The sequence below is a fragment of the Natator depressus genome, chromosome 10 (assembly GCF_965152275.1).
Source record: "Natator depressus isolate rNatDep1 chromosome 10, rNatDep2.hap1, whole genome shotgun sequence".
Classification (NCBI taxonomy): domain Eukaryota; kingdom Metazoa; phylum Chordata; order Testudines; family Cheloniidae; genus Natator; species Natator depressus.
Genome location: NC_134243.1, coordinates 12,429,161 through 12,444,858, shown reverse-complemented (window position 1 = coordinate 12,444,858; position 15,698 = coordinate 12,429,161).

Sequence of the window (15,698 nt, the reverse complement as noted above, 5' to 3'; positions counted from 1 at the left end):
ATCACTAAACTCCCTTATTAAAGGTAACAGAGGGGCTCACCTGCTCCTCCCAGGGACAGGAGAAGTTCCTGGGGCGAGCAGGGCTCTCTCTCCAGCTCTTCTGTTACAATTTAAAAGTGGTACCGTGGCTATTTAGGTTAATCCCAGATATATTCCCCCCATGGATGTATCCAGGTGCTACCACAGGCCCTGTTTCCTGTTTACTGTGGCACAGTGGCTGGTTAGGTTCATCTGGGCTGTGTTAAAGCCCTCTGTAAAGCATTTTGTGATTTTTTTTTTATTCAAGGGATTGAGTTGTAATGCATTCTCCAGGGATACCTGGGTACATATCACCTTGTCAAGGACTTTTCCCTGCAGACTTGTGGGTGTGGTGGCAGCTTGTCTCATTTCATCTTATCGCACTCTTCTTGTAGCGTGACTTTCCTCTGCAGGCATGACATCATTCCCAGGGTGAAATACACAGAAGTCTGGATTTACAATTCCTAATTCAGGCCCATAATAAATACTGGGAGTGTCATGTCCCCAGCCAAATGTCACACTACTGGATGGACATGGTAAGCTGCTGCCATGCCAGAGGTCAGCAATGAAAGGCCTGTAGTGGAATGAAGCGATATGGGATATCATCTGTCAGACCAGAGGTATTGCTAAGGTGCCTTTCTTTGTGATAGCTCAGCCTCTGTCCTGTTTCTGCTAGATCATAGGGCCTGCTTCCTATAATGAGGGAGTCTGCACCATGGTAACTTCTGAGCACTTGTCAAGACTGCTAGCCAGTCCTGTAGCTCAGTGATCCATTCTCTCATTCTGGGGATCTTGTAGGTAGCAATTATGATACAGAATTGCTTCTCACCCAGCTGAGTCCTGGGTGCCTACCTGCACCAGCTCAGTTTAGCTCCTGGGTCAGAGTCTAGGAGTGGCATCTTAGATTTTATGCAAAGCCTCCCAAACAGACTCTGTTTTCATAACATCCTCCTTAATAAGCAAATGCCAGCTACAGCCAAAAGGAGGTTGACACCCACCACGGCCCTGCAGATACCAACTAGCAGTGAATCACACATCACAACTTCCCCCTACCTCCTCCACATACCAAGTGGCTCTGAAGGACACTTCAGGGACCAGCCCACCCACCGCCTCCAAGCAGGAAGTACTTGTCATGGTAATTGCTGCTGGACAATATAATTCAAATATCTGATAGTAAATGCTTTGTGGAAGAAGTTGTCTGAGCCACCAGCTCCTTAATCAGAATGGAAACAGTCCAGCTCTCCCAGTGACTATACTGCTTCTTGAACAGCAGGCCAAGGTCAGGATCACCAGCAGACATTTTCCCGCTGTCACGTTCCTGTGTTAACTGGAAGCTGTCCAGGCACTTGCCAACGCCCTCCAGGCAGGACTCTGGTTTGGGCATTGACGTCATCATGGGCGACAGCATGAAATCATTCTGCTCCTGTGGCCACGTCTGCCTCGCTAAGCCCATGCCGGAGGAGCAGGTCTCCTGATTGGGTAGGAGATGGGAGTTCTGGTTGTGGTGGAAGGCTTGGTTTGGAGTGTCACTAAAGGGTGAGCTTCCAAAGGCTTCATGTTCAGGTTTTATGGTCACCTCACAAATGTACAAAATTGGGCTGGGAATCTCACGAGTGGGAGATCTCAGGAGGTTTCAGATAACTGGGTTTGAGGCTCCTCGCTGGAAAGACTGAGCAAACAAGCTTTTCTCATTGTCATTTCTGTTTCCAGCTGGAGGGCTGGAGACTAGAAATGAATAAAACTGGGTCAGCCCCTAAGAGAATGAGGCACAGTTTGAATCAGTGCTCCCACTTAGCACAGCCCTACCTCTGGACCAGTGAGCAAGGACTCCTGAGAGCAGGAGTTCAATGGAGAGAGGTGCTTTTCCTCTCCTCTACCATGGATTGCTTTTCTGCTTGATATCCCACCATCTTTAGCTCCATCTGCCTGAAGTTTTCCAGAAAGTGCCAGTAGAGGGAGCCTGCTTTCTTGCTACCTACATTGGAAAGGTGCCTATGAAGCATTGACAGGGCTCCTGGCCAGAGGCAGCGTGCCAGCGCTCACCAGTGTCCGTGTGCTAGAGGCTAGTGCCTGACTAATGCACACAAGGGCCTCAGATGCGTTAACCCCTCTCTCTTTTTTTAATCTTTACCGGTTACCTCTAATGACACAGTGTAACTCAGTCCTGACCCGAAGCAGGACCTGTTGCTGTAGTCCAAGCCGCTCTGCCCGTGTATCTCAGTTCTGGCCTGCGACACCCTGTGCTAGTCCCCTGCTGGGGTCCCCACACTGCTTTATGAATGCACTGTAATCCTGTTTACAGCCGCCCTTACCATTTCAGTACTCTGTGTGTGTGTGTGTGTGTAACAGAAATACCAAGTCATGCAAAACTGGGCCAAATTACCTTCGTGGTTTTTCTGCTGTAACAATTATCCACTAAGAATGAAGGCAAACTCATCTCCCTTGTGTGTGGGGGTGGAAGGAAGGGGATAAGCAACATTCTGAGTATGAATGGTGGAAGCTAGAGGTGATGAGGGACCAAAGCCTTTCAGGACACACTTAGCACAAGCCTCATTTCTGTAGTGTCTTGGTGCCTAGTCCAGAGATGGAGCGCTAGTAATGCCTGCAACAGACAGGCTGAACCTATAGCCAAGGCTCTTCTTCGTAGCTGAGGCGCCAGAGCATTAGCTCAATCTTCTGCCCTTCGCTCTGAGGTAAAGAAGGTGCTTTGGTTTAAAAGGCCCATGCAGAGCCCAGAATCTTTCCTTCCCACTATTCATTTCCTTCGGGTTTGAAAAATGAAAGGGATCTATGTTTCTGTTGGAAAATGTGACCCTGCTCCTGCTCCTCTGAAGAGGCAAAAAGAGGCAGATACCTCCTACCCATCCATCCTGGAGTGACCCAATGTGGGGAGGGAAACATCCAGCTCTGTGGGCTTCATTCTCTGTACACTCACACCAAAGCCACAGCAGTGACCTCAGAGGAGTTACTCCCATGTAAACAGGTTGTGAAAGTGCAATCTGGCCCTGAGTCAGTCATCTGGAGATGAGCTCCTTGTAACTCAATGGCAGTCTCTCCTTTATCTGGCTTGTATCTTTTCTCTCTCATGCCTTCCCTTTGTGTCTCATATTTTCCTTCTCCTCCTCCCTCCATCCTCCTCTTTCTACATACCAGATTAAACTGACCTGAACTTTCATACTGTAAACCTTAATTAACATCAGTGTTTTGGGATATGACCCCCCACCCACCATCATCCCCCACCCTCTGTAGGTCATTAAACTACCTTCTCATGGGGGTAATTTCCTCCTTCGCTTTGTGATCCAATGGGCTATGCCACCTCTAACATCTGTAGCAGCTCAGAGGATGAATACCTAATGAGGACTCGAAGCTGGTCCTGTGCTAGAGAACAAACACTGTGGACAGATGGTCGATCATTACCCATTTTTATTAATTACTGCCTCTATAGTCTTTGATTTGGTCCATATGGGAGGCTCTCCTCATCCAAGCAGCAGTTTCAGATATTCGGTAGGGGAGAAATCCTTCTCTTAATTAAGCTGAATGTCCTGTTCCTTCTAGTCTGCTTTGAGGCCTAAAGATTGTTTTCTTTAAATTAACTTTCTCTGAAGAAGAAAAAAGGAAAAAAATGTTTTATCCAGCTGTGATCCAAGTAGACAGCCTTTCTACTCCATCTTTCCATTTAATTGTAACTTCCGGAAGATCTGCCCAAATAAATCTAACGTTTTAGTTTCTGCTTTACATGACAGGTGGCTGGGCAGGAAGCTATCCCTTGGAGGGAATGCTAGGCCATTGAGACTTACTGGGACAAACTGAATTTCAATGGAGCTGTGACAATTTGTGCCAGCTAGGGATCTTCCCCCTTGTTTTTCCAAAAACCGAGACAGGACAGGACCAAACCCCTGGATCCAAACGTCTCTGACATTGAGGACATTTGGATCCTGAGCTAACCTTTGTGCCCATCTCTATCGCTCACGCATGCACGCTTCCAAGGCTGGGGCCATGGGAGCTTGGAGAAGCCGGCCGGAGGATTTGAGAGCACCCCCTCCTAGCGTAGAATAAATAAAATGTAATTACTTTGCCACATTTGTGGGAGAGCCGGATCATTTTCATTCACCACCTCCCAACATTCTAATTACGGCACGTAGTTCAGTGCAAGTGCAATAGCAGGGCATGATAGTCTCCCACTTGGTTCAGACCAGTTGTGAGTCATTACATTTCCCTTTGATTTTTGTTGGAGGGACATTTTTTTCCCCCCTCAGCGTCACTTCCCTGCTCATCTCCATCTCACACAAGCCAGGAAATGTATTTTCGATGTATTAATTAAAATGTCTTTGCAGCAGAACATCTGCACTCAGAGCGATAGATCACCGAGTTGTGTGCGTGTTGTGGGCTTCCAGATAACTCATTGCTTTGCATAATTTATTCTTGCCAACACAGCAATAATTTTCATAGCCTGTGATCCTCAAGTATGTGATTATAAATCAGAGGTCTGACTCCATGTGACCTAAATGCTGAATTATAGAAAGATAATTCATTTAGCAACGCAGGAAATCTGAATCTCGCTCACCTCTAGTCGAGTGGGTTAGGAGGTCTGCCATCAGGCATTTTGTTTTGTTAAATCCCATTTTGTGTGAGCAATGGGTCTTTTCAGGTATCTGTGACTGGTATTCACTTAGTGGGTAGATGCTCTCTGCCAATGATCATATTCAATTCCCTTATAGTATGGCTTGTAGCTGGCTAGTTTGAAAGATAAATAGGACATGAAATACAGAATTTCCAGTCAATAAAAGGAAACCTCAGAGGCTTTTTATATCTTGCTTCTGTCATACTTTGTTGGTGTTGTAGCTGCAGACCATTTGACAGCTGATCATAAACCTTTTGTTTGTTCTTCTAAGAGAATTAAATTAAGAACATTTAATTTGATTCCAAAGAGATTTCCCTACATGATGAGCAAAGTAGATCCGTTATTGGCAGCTACACCAAAATTGGATCACTTTAGACGTCTCTCAGCCTATGGATTAAAATTGATTCTGTTCCCTATCCCCTTCATCTTTTCCTCACCATGAGCCAATTACATACTCTCCATCAAGCAGTAGTGACTCATGGGGCCTGATTATGTACATTAATGCACCTCAATTGCCTTCAGTGGAATTACTTCTGACTTGACGCTGCTGAGAGTGGAGAATCAGGCCCATAGTTCTGTGAAAGAATTGCCGCGCTACTGAAGGTTGTTAGACTACCATCCCTGGAAATTGAAGTCTTCGATTTATCACCAGAGCAGGTACACAAGCGTTCCCCATAATGCCTTGCTAACTTGTCTCACACCTTACCCAGAGGGACTACCTCCAAAGGTGAGAGTAACTGCCTCTATGGGCTATTCAGTCATTGGCTCCTCTACTAGATAATAAAACTGGGATCCATAACCTGTTGGATTTCTTTTGCGAGATCTGACACCAGCCATGCCCCAGATGGAAAGATGCTGTATTCTTTGCTGGGTGTGTTTGAAATGTGTCCCACTTCCTCCTTCAGGCAGAGGGGATACCCCCTTAAAGACATTGGATCTGAGTGAGATAATGAGATGGTAGCTCGCTGTCTCTGTGAGGTCTGACGCAGTAGTGCTTTTGCCTTCCAGCCAAGGAACAGTTCTGTCCTACCCCTTCCAGGTAACAGAGTCATCTGATGAACCTTCGGTGGGATCCTGCCTTTCTATCCAGGGCTCGTCTCCAAACAGTCTATGCATCCCCCAGGATCTGGTCATTCCATCTAGCAGGGGTTCATCCTGCTGGCAAGCTAGCTCAGCCTCTGGGCTGCAATCAAGCTTCCCTCCCATCAAGAGAAGCTGAGCTCTACTCTCCTCCCTGGTCATGCCTGGACGAGTTCTCCTCCTTTTAACTCCCCTCTCCATGCCTGACCTTTGCTGCAGGTTAGTGGGGCAGGACCAACTGGGTCCATGTCCTCTCATTAACCCTCTCGTTACCAGTGTGTGACCTATCTGCCCCACCATAGGTAGTATCTAGCATGAACCACTTGTCCTTTTCTTCCAGACTGCAAGTGTTCCAGGTATTTCTCTTGTGTCTTGCTCCCGGCCAACAGGCTGAGATGCCTCAAGTTAGGACACTGGTGTGTCTTAAAGGTGGTTGCTCCCAGTGATTTGATGAAGTAAATAAACTGTGGCACAGAGAAAGGGGTGTGGATTCCCAGGAGGCTAATAATTATGACAGCAGCCCCAGCTTTGTCTAGGTTAGACCATACCGAGAGAGCACAGACTGTGAATTAACAGGTCTGTTCTTGGCTTGAAGATCAATTTTACTGGTTTGGCTGGAGGAACCTCATCCACCAATTATCACTCTGGCTCCAGCTATTTATGGTCACCAAGGTTTAAAAGATAAATTTGGCTGTATGGGGATCCTTCCTTAACCCACAGCTCACAAATGTTACCAAATGCTTACAGGCCTATAAATACCTCAGACAGATAGATTAGGCAATACAAATCAGTGCTTCCCAGTGTCCCACAGTATTGGCACTTCCACCTGTATTGCACTTGGCCTGCTGGTGGGACTCCCATTTATGTCAATAGGAATATCTCATGCAGATCCAGGGTAGAAAACAACCATTTTATAGCATGATAGTTCTATTGCCCTGTCGATGATTCTTGCCCCATTATCCCCCTGGAAGGTAAAATGGGTTTAGCTATCCTCATCAACAATCCTGAGTCTTAGTTACCAAAAGTAATGGTTTCTGAATGATTTCTCCCTTCCCTTTTTCCTCTTCCCATAGCTTTCCCTGTTCTCCTGTCCTCATTTGGGCACCTAAATCAGGTTTTTGAATTGAGGATACAGAATTCCTCCAAGCCACCTATGATCTGAGCAATATTCTGCAAGGGTCTAATTGCAATGGTAGATGAAGGCTTCTCCAATGCTAATAGTGACTCCGCTTCTAGTGATTGATTTACCAGTCTAAGCAGATAAGCTGCTGTTTTTGTTTGGTTGGTTTGTTGCTCTTGCTGGTTTGCTTTGGTTATACAGTATTAGATGAACTCAGCAGATGTAGCCAATTTTCTCAACAACACCGAATGAGTCTGTATCAACTCTCTTTTATTGGAATTAGCTGGATGTGTTTGCTCTCGACAGTGGCACATTGTACTGCAAGGGTTTGAACACCGTCAATGAAAAGAAAATGACCAAAGCGACGCACTCAGAGGCCTAGTGCTTTGTTTTTGTGTCGGTGTTACTCCTGGGACTCTTATTTAAAAGCTGCAGTCAGATTGGCTTAAGTACAATTGAAAAGATTAATGTTCTGGAGGTTGCCACTCCATGGTGCTTGGGGGGGAAATGGCCTGTCTTGTGGATAAAGGTCAATCCAGATTTCCTGCTAACCCTTCTGGGTGTACTAATGATTAGACTATTTCTCTAGTCAATGTTAAAATAAGAGCTGGGCCTGAACCAAATCCCTTATTGCGAAGTTTGGGGTGTTGGAAATCTGAATTCCTGTCTGAATTTCTGGCGTGGGCCCATCTCCAGTTATGATCTGTACTCTGCTCATGTTGTTTACTGCTGTCGCAGTCTCCTGCTTTGCAGACTCAAAGGGCCTGAGTTTTTCCAAACATCAGAGCATCATAAACCCAAGGCTGTGGGCAAAAGTCTGCTAGCAATTGCACACCCAATTTGTGTGCAGATTTCCAGCACTGTGTGCACAAATGGACATTAGATGTCCAGTTGTCCATTTGCAAACACAAATACCCAACTTGCATGAACAATTGTGGTAATGAGTCATGCAAACTGAGTGTGTCATTGCATGTGCATTTTTCCACGTGGCTCTTAGCTTTCAGATGCTTTGAAAATCAAGTCTGAAGACCCCACTGGGGCTTATCTTCCAGGAGTTGGCATCTCTGGTGTGTTTTATTAGCTGTATAGTTACATGGCCTTAGTTGGTATTGTGCTACTTTATTTTGTATGGAGACAAACCCAGAGACAGTTTAATTCATGAACACTCACTCGAAGGTGTCCTTTCATTTACTGCTTTTATAATCAGCAATCTATAAATGCTCAGTGCACCCAAGGGGATTGCTAGGTCTGAAGAGTTTGCACATGTAGTGGAATAACTGTTCCTATTGCCAATGTGCATCAGCTGGCTTGTTTTTTCCCGATCTCAAAGAAATACCGTTTTAGCTGGGGGCCTTTTCTTTGTCCTTTCACTCTCCCTGAAGCAGTTCACATATTTATTGAACTGAGTATAATAATTATCCTTGGGGAGATGTTGCTTTGAACCCAGAGTTGGGAAGCAGCGCCTTAATTCTAAACCCAGTTTTTACACGATTCCCTCTGTGGCTTTGTGCAAGTCATTTAAACATTCCATGCCTCCATTTTTCCCTTCTGTGAATGGGGCTAATAACGCATACAGGAGTACTGATTTACAGATTGCTGAGGATTCATCGGTGAGTGTTTAGAAAGGCCTTTTGAAGATGAAAAATACTACATAGGTGCAAAGTAATTCTATTCTTATTATACATTGTGTTTATATAGCCCCTTTCTTCCAAGGATCTCTAAGCATTTTACTAACATGAATTCATGCAGGTACATATCATTATTCTAGCATACTATATATGAGTAAAGTGAGCCCAGAAAGTTGTAATTTACCTACGGTCATACAATGAGGGTAGCCAAGCATGGAACCCAGGAGTCCTGAGTTAAGAACCTAGCAGTTCTAGTAATTCAGCATCCTTGGAATAGTCACCTGTGGCAGGGTGGGCTAGGTCCAGAGGCTCTCTGCTGAAGGCCTCGTGGCCCTGCACCACCCTGTCCCAGAATAGAGCAGTGAGAAGTCCTCCAGACAGCCTAGAGTGGCTGCAGAGGAGCGGCCAATCAGAGGGGCTGATGGAGCAGCCAATACGGGGCCAGAAGGGCCATATATAAGACAAGCGGCAGAGCAGAGAAGTTTAGTTGCTGTGTGGAGCTTGAGGAGTGAAGACTAGGTGATTGGCCAGAAGAGCTGCAGTACCATGGACAGCTCACTGCAGACAGGACTGAAGCCCAGGGAAGGCTGCTGAAAACTGGGTGTCTGGCTGGCAGGAAGAGCAGCAGGACCAGCAGAAGCCCAGGGGGACTAAGTATAGAACCTGGCCAGGCCAGTGAGGGTTCTGAGATGGGTCCCGTTGGTCTGGCTGAAGACTGAGCCCAGGCAGGCCTGCTGAAACACCATGAGCTGCAGGTACTGAGATGGGCCCTGTCTGGGTGGTTGAAGAAGGCAGTGCCTCTGGGAGAAGTCTTAGAGCTACAGCCCCATACTATGGATGAGATAAGAACTTGGATTGTATACCCTGGAAGGGGGGACAGGGTATGTGGCTTGGCCAGGGGACTGAGTTGCTGAAGACCCACCAAAAGAACCATCAACCAGGGGGATGGGTGTTTGTGTAAGGTGGGTACCACCCTGGTATCAAAACTAAAACCAAAAGCAGGCTCACAACTGACAAAGGGGGCTGCCTGTGAGAGATGGATGCCACAACTGAAAAAGACTGTGATTGCAGATATATCGGCCAGAGAAAAGGGGACACAGATGAGAGGTGGATGCTGACCCTGTTGCATCACCCCAGAGAAGCAGTGTTAGAGGCCCCTTTGCTTGGGGCTTTTAACTCTAGACTGGTCTAGATCCTAGAAAATGTCTCCTAAGGAACAATCCTGCAGGGAGAGGGAGCCAATGACCTAGCAGATCTTGTCCAGCTCCAGCTTTTGCAAGGCTGTGCCAACAGCATCAACTCAGGTCTGTGGCAGGTTTGTAGAGTTGGGCTGATCTGGGTGGGCTCAGTGGGAATGGGTTCAGAGGGAATAGTTCACAGACCTACTGGTAAAGGCAAAGGGTGGGATGCTTTTAGCCCCCACCCCCCAATGTATTTTAAAAAGAATACTAACCCCCCATGTCTCGTATTTATTTTCCTGAAAGGTCTTGACTCTACCTGATGATGATGAAATTCCTAGGGACTGAAAGAGGAAGGCACCTAGGATAGATGCCCATAAGGATTTTGGTGGGCTTGCTTGGTCAGGTGATAAAGAAGGCTGCTCTGTTGCCAGACTTCCAGTCCATGTAGCAGCATTAATGTCACCCTCTGACACATGGGAAGGGGCAGGGCATACAGAAGCAAGATGATGATTCAGAATATAGGCGCCAAATGAGAATCTCATTGCAAACCTCTGCAATCATAGGGCTAAAAGGGACTGCAAAGGTCCTCTAGTCTAACCCCCTGCCAAGATGCAGGGTTTGGTGTCTAAACCATCCAAGACAGATGGCTATCCAGCCTCCTGTTGAAAACCTCCAGTGAAAGAGTTTCCACAACCTCCTTATCATGTATTGCCCTAGCACCCTGCAATGACCTCTGGTCTGTCCCACCACTACTTCCATCTAGATCCAGCCTAACACAGCCCAGCTCCTGCCTTGGTCCATTCCAGCACCTGCCATAACCCCCACTCCACCCCAGCCTACCGCACTGCTATACCTGCCATCCAGCCTTGCACGCAGTTTTCCCCTAAACCTGCATGGGGCCAGTGTCTCTGCTATTCCCCTCCCTCCAGCTTCCCTGCCAGTGTCTTAAGTCTTTATGATGGTAACAAGTCTCTGTGTGCCTTTGACAGTGTTTGCCAATTGCCAATGTCAAAAGCCCCTCTGCTATACAAGAAGCACTAACATGTTAACTAATTCCATTCTTTCCTTTAATTCAGCTGTTAAAATGCATCTTCAGCACTGGGTGGTATTTCTGAGCTTTATAGAGTCTCCTTGTAGCATGAATAGGGTGAGATGATTGTCTAACCTTGCCAACAGGCATTCCATTCCGTAACCGTGATTAGACTGACGCTGCCACAGGTTGGAATTCAAGGTTGTGTAGCGCTCCCCAAAGAAGAGCTGGGTAACGGTGAGCCAGGGGAGAGAGAACCTCTGAACATTCCCCTGTTAGGTGTTGATGGGTACTGGGACCTCCCTTCTGTGTTAATGCTCGTTTTGTCATACCTCTCAAGCATCTGCGCTTACCCTCCTCTCGCTCCAGTCTCCCAGGGCTGAGCAATTCATTCAGCTGAAGGTTTGGGATGGTGATAGGGTCTGCCATGCTGTCTGCTGCATCAGTCAGGAAAGCTGTAGCATTGCTGACTGGAAAGGCCAGGAGGAGGGGGAGGAACTGAGACCTGCATATGGGGAAGGCAATTTTCAAACTCCGGTTCCTGAACTGGACATTCAAATGCTACCTTGGCATAAGCAAGAGGTGTTTTCCACCAAGCTGCCCATTTTAGCATAGAAATGCAGGATTTGGCTGTCCTGTGAAGGCGCCCAAGTTGAAAGTGTTATCACCACCTGCCACACTTCTACAAATGATTTCTTGAGAATATGCTCCATTTTGGACCGCACACATTAACTAGAACAGTTACCGGCACAGGTAGCCCATACATTCAGGTCATTCAAGTCCAGGGAGGAGATAAGTGGTCTTGTCAGAAGCTATTGATGCAGATTTGGGGCCGGTTTTCATCAGGCCCAACCGATGCTTAGACTTGCTCAGAAAGTGTGTGTGTGTGTGGGGGGGGAGACAGATAATTATTTAGCGCGCTCACACTCTTTTACTATGAAGCTTTTAGTAAAGCAGATATTCTCCAAATAATAGTCTCTGGAAAACGCCAGCCACCCTGGTACACTGAGCATGCATAGTTCTTTCTAGGACTGCCTGACTTCCATTCTACCAGCCAGGTTAACATGACAGACAACAAATACTCAGGAGGTTAGGATTCATCCCTCACTGTCAGAACGACACTTGTCCTCCAGCCGTATCCTTGGAGGTGACATTTAAGGCTGACGTTGACTGTTCACAAATAATCTTTCCATTTCACATTAGACTTTTATGAAAATACACAGAGAAGCCAAGACAAGGTGGTGAAACTGCAGAGAAGAGCTTGAATTTGCATTGCAGAATTTCCCCAAAGGAGCCAGTTGCTTGTATCATATAGTCTGTCTAGCCTCGTCTATTCTGTAGTGCCTATCTTGTACTGTATGCAAACTGTCTTCCTTGTAACAACTTGCTGTGAGCTGATATTCTTAACTAGTGTATGATAGTGTAACTGTGTGGGTGGGAGGAGGGAGAGTGCATGGTTCAGGGGGATTTGAGGGCTGTGGTGGTGTTGGGTATAGCTTTGGAAGCAGGAATGTGTGGGAGGCCATATGGAGGTTGTCACTGGAGAGAGGCTTTGTAGGAGCAGTCAATGTTTGTCTCAGTTTGAGGCTGCTTGGGGGACAAGACTTTAGGGGCAGGTGGTTGTTGGTGGGAAATGTGATCCTATGTTGGAGGTCAGTGCCATGTAGACGTAAGGTGGGACAGGGTGCCAGGTATAGTTGTGGATTTATTTAGAACTGGGTATAGGAAGAAATGAGGGTCTGTGTGAGACTGAGCATGTGGGACTAGGGATTGGAAAGTGTGTATGTGGCAGGGAATCAGTACATACCTTAAGCCTTGTCTCCTGACAAGGCAGTGATAGCCAATTGGTTGCATTTATCCTTTAAGCTGTGACCATTATCTAAAGGAACCTCAAGAAAGATTGGTTTTTGCCTGGTTTTGTAGCCATGTCTGCAATAGGAAGGCAGCTATTAGGACTAATAAGAAACTTGGTTACAGTATTCACTCAAGGACCAAGTTCTAATCCCAGCTGAGCTACTGACTCATTGTTTGGCCTCAGGCAAGTCATGGGACCGCCTTGTGCTTTAGCCAACCCAGCTGAAAAATTGGGTAGAGAGCAAGAAATTGACTGCAAACCACATGCTGTGTCTGAGCTAAACATCCTGGATAAAGAGATGGCAAAGCCAACTTTCATGGGAAGTATAGGGTAATTCCTCCTTTTTAAAAAACAAATAATTATTACTAGAACATGCCCAAGCCAACTCCATGAAGAGAGCCTTATCTCACAGGATGGCTCCAGCTACCACTGTATAATTTCTGTGCAATCTTTCTACACAATATTGCACAATATTACACACACACCCCCTTACTAATACAGTGTAACTGCTCAGTATCTTTCTATGCAATACTTCACTGTCTTACTGGCTATTATTCTGACTGCACAAAGGCCCATTGAAATTCATGGTGTAAGTCACCTATTTGTTTCCTTTGAGCTTTGCGGGATTGTTCTATGCAGCTTTATGCATATCGTTTTTACTATGCAAAGTGAGGGTAACAGCTTTACCTGCTTTCTTTTAAAGCCCTGAGAGCCCCCTGGCTAATATTTTGATTATTTGTTCTAAGATTTGGGAAGGGGGGAATCTGAGCTCCTAAGAAATTTATGATTTGATGCTGTGTAAATAAAAAAGCATTTTCCACATATATTTCTCAAAGAATGTGGTTCTTGTCTGGCAGTCTTCCAGCCAGGATTCTGCCTGCTACAATGGGTGACAACTGAATAGCAAAGGGACTTTATTATGCAAGACAGTCTGTGTTTTATGGTGAAAGCACAGGACAGGGGATCCCATTGGTGACACTGGCTTCCTGCAGGACATCTAGGCCTAAATTTTCAAAAGTGGCCACAACATTTGGGAGCCTCCATGTTTGTGTCCCCAATTTGAGACCCCTGGGGTCTAATTGTCAGAGGTGGAGCTCAGGACAAGTTATAGGTACTCAGCAGCATGTCCTCAACACCTTAGACAAACAGGTCCTAGGTGTCTCAGACCGGGCACCCAAAATCAGTGGCCACTTTTGAAAATGTTGGACTTAAATCTTGCCATGCCTCAGTTTCCCCAGCTGTCAAATGGGGCCCTGATATTATTCCTGTTTCCTGATTGGTTGACTTGCAGTCCATCACAAGTTACCAGGCTGGTTTGTTAACATTGCATCCAAATAGACAATTTGAAATTTGTGCCATGATTAGCTACAGAACACATTTTGAATTGAACTGTTGCTTGTAACATTCACAGTTTGAGAGGTTTGGCGAACCAAAACTATTCACTGAAGGAATTTGTGAATAATTCTGAACAACAAATACATTCAAGAACTTTGCATTCTCTTCACAGATAATTTTAAAACAGGAGAAAAGGTAAAATTCATTGATTGAATTATTCACTCAGCTACTTGTTTGATGGTCCTCAGGTGGAGGGTTCTATACTGTCTGTAATATTAACATGTTTAGGCCCATAATGAATGCATTATGTGACTCTTGTGTGCCCTAGACTCTCAATCTTTTTTTTAATTCATTATTCTGTTACTCAAAATTTTAGAGAACCCCAAATTTGAAAGTGTGGTTCCTGTTGTAAATGATCACAGTTCTTTGCCGTTGTAGAGCAGTAGTGGGTTTATCAGCTAACACACTCCTACCCTCGGGCCTCATAAAATGTCCCCTGAAACCAATGGAAGCTGTAGCATTGATTTCAGTGGGTATGGGATAAATATCCCCACTGTCAGAATTGTTCTGGGGGGGACATAATGGACAATTCTGTTGCCAAAATCTGAAGTAAGGCAACAGTGCCATGTTGGCTTGGGCCCGATACAAATATGGGTATGGCAGGGAGATGGCACTCAGCACCTTCCAACTGAACAAACCCAAATCAAGCCTTTGACATTTTATTTCCAAACTTCAGAGTGAATTACAAACAATGGAAGGGAGGGGAATGGGCTAGCTCAGGGCAGTGGTAAGAGTCTTCCACCTCTAGAACGTGGGTTGGTAGTTACGGACAGTTTTTACCATCATCTGGCTGCTCAGTGCCCTAGGTGCAGTAAGTTTAGTGGTTTCAATCCAGTTTCTAGTGAACCAGTGTCCATACAACTGGATACTTCAGTGCTTCAGAGTAGACACCACCTCACCCAATGGGAGGGGTTCTTCCATCTCTGTAGTATCCCATTGACCTAGCTTCCGCCTCTTGAAGAATTCTTCTTTCAACCTAGCACTGACTACACTGAGGCTAGGTCGACACAGATCCGTCTCTCCAGGGTGTGGCTTTTTCACACCCCTGAGAGATGTAGCTATGCCCCATGTAGACCAGCACTAAGCCACTCTTGCTGGCAGTCTCAGGATGTCTACACTAGAGCAGCACAGCAGTAGCACTGCAGCTGCTCCACTTTAGCATAGACACTGGAGCATGACGAAAGGGGTTCTTCTGGGATGAACTAAATCCACCTCTCCGAGAGGTGGTAGCTAGATCAACAGAAGAATTCTTCGGTCGACCTAGTGCTGTTCACGCTGGGTCTTAGGTTGGCTTAACTGTTTCTCAGGGGTGTGGATTTTTCACACCCCTTAGTGACACAGCTAGGTTGATGTAAGTTTTAGGTATAGACCAGACCTCTGCTATCAGACCAAGAGAATGGGCCTAGGGCTGGTCTACACTGAAAATGTATATCTGCAGAGCTACATCTCTCATGGGGTGTGAAAAATCCACACCCTCTGAGAGACACAGCTATGCCAGCCTAACCCCTGGTGTAGACAGTGCAAGGTTGATGGATGAAGTCTTCCATTGACCTAGCTCTCAATAGCTTCCATTGACCTGCCTCTCGGGAAGGTAGATGGACTACAGATGGGAGGCCCACTCCAATGGCTGAGTGTCTATACTGAAGTGTTACAATGCTGCAGCTGTTCCCCTGTACGATTTTAAGTGTAGCTATATCTGTAGACTGAATCATCCTCTAACCATCCTTCCAGGTCATGGTTGGGCACATTGAAAGGCCAGTGTGCTAAGCA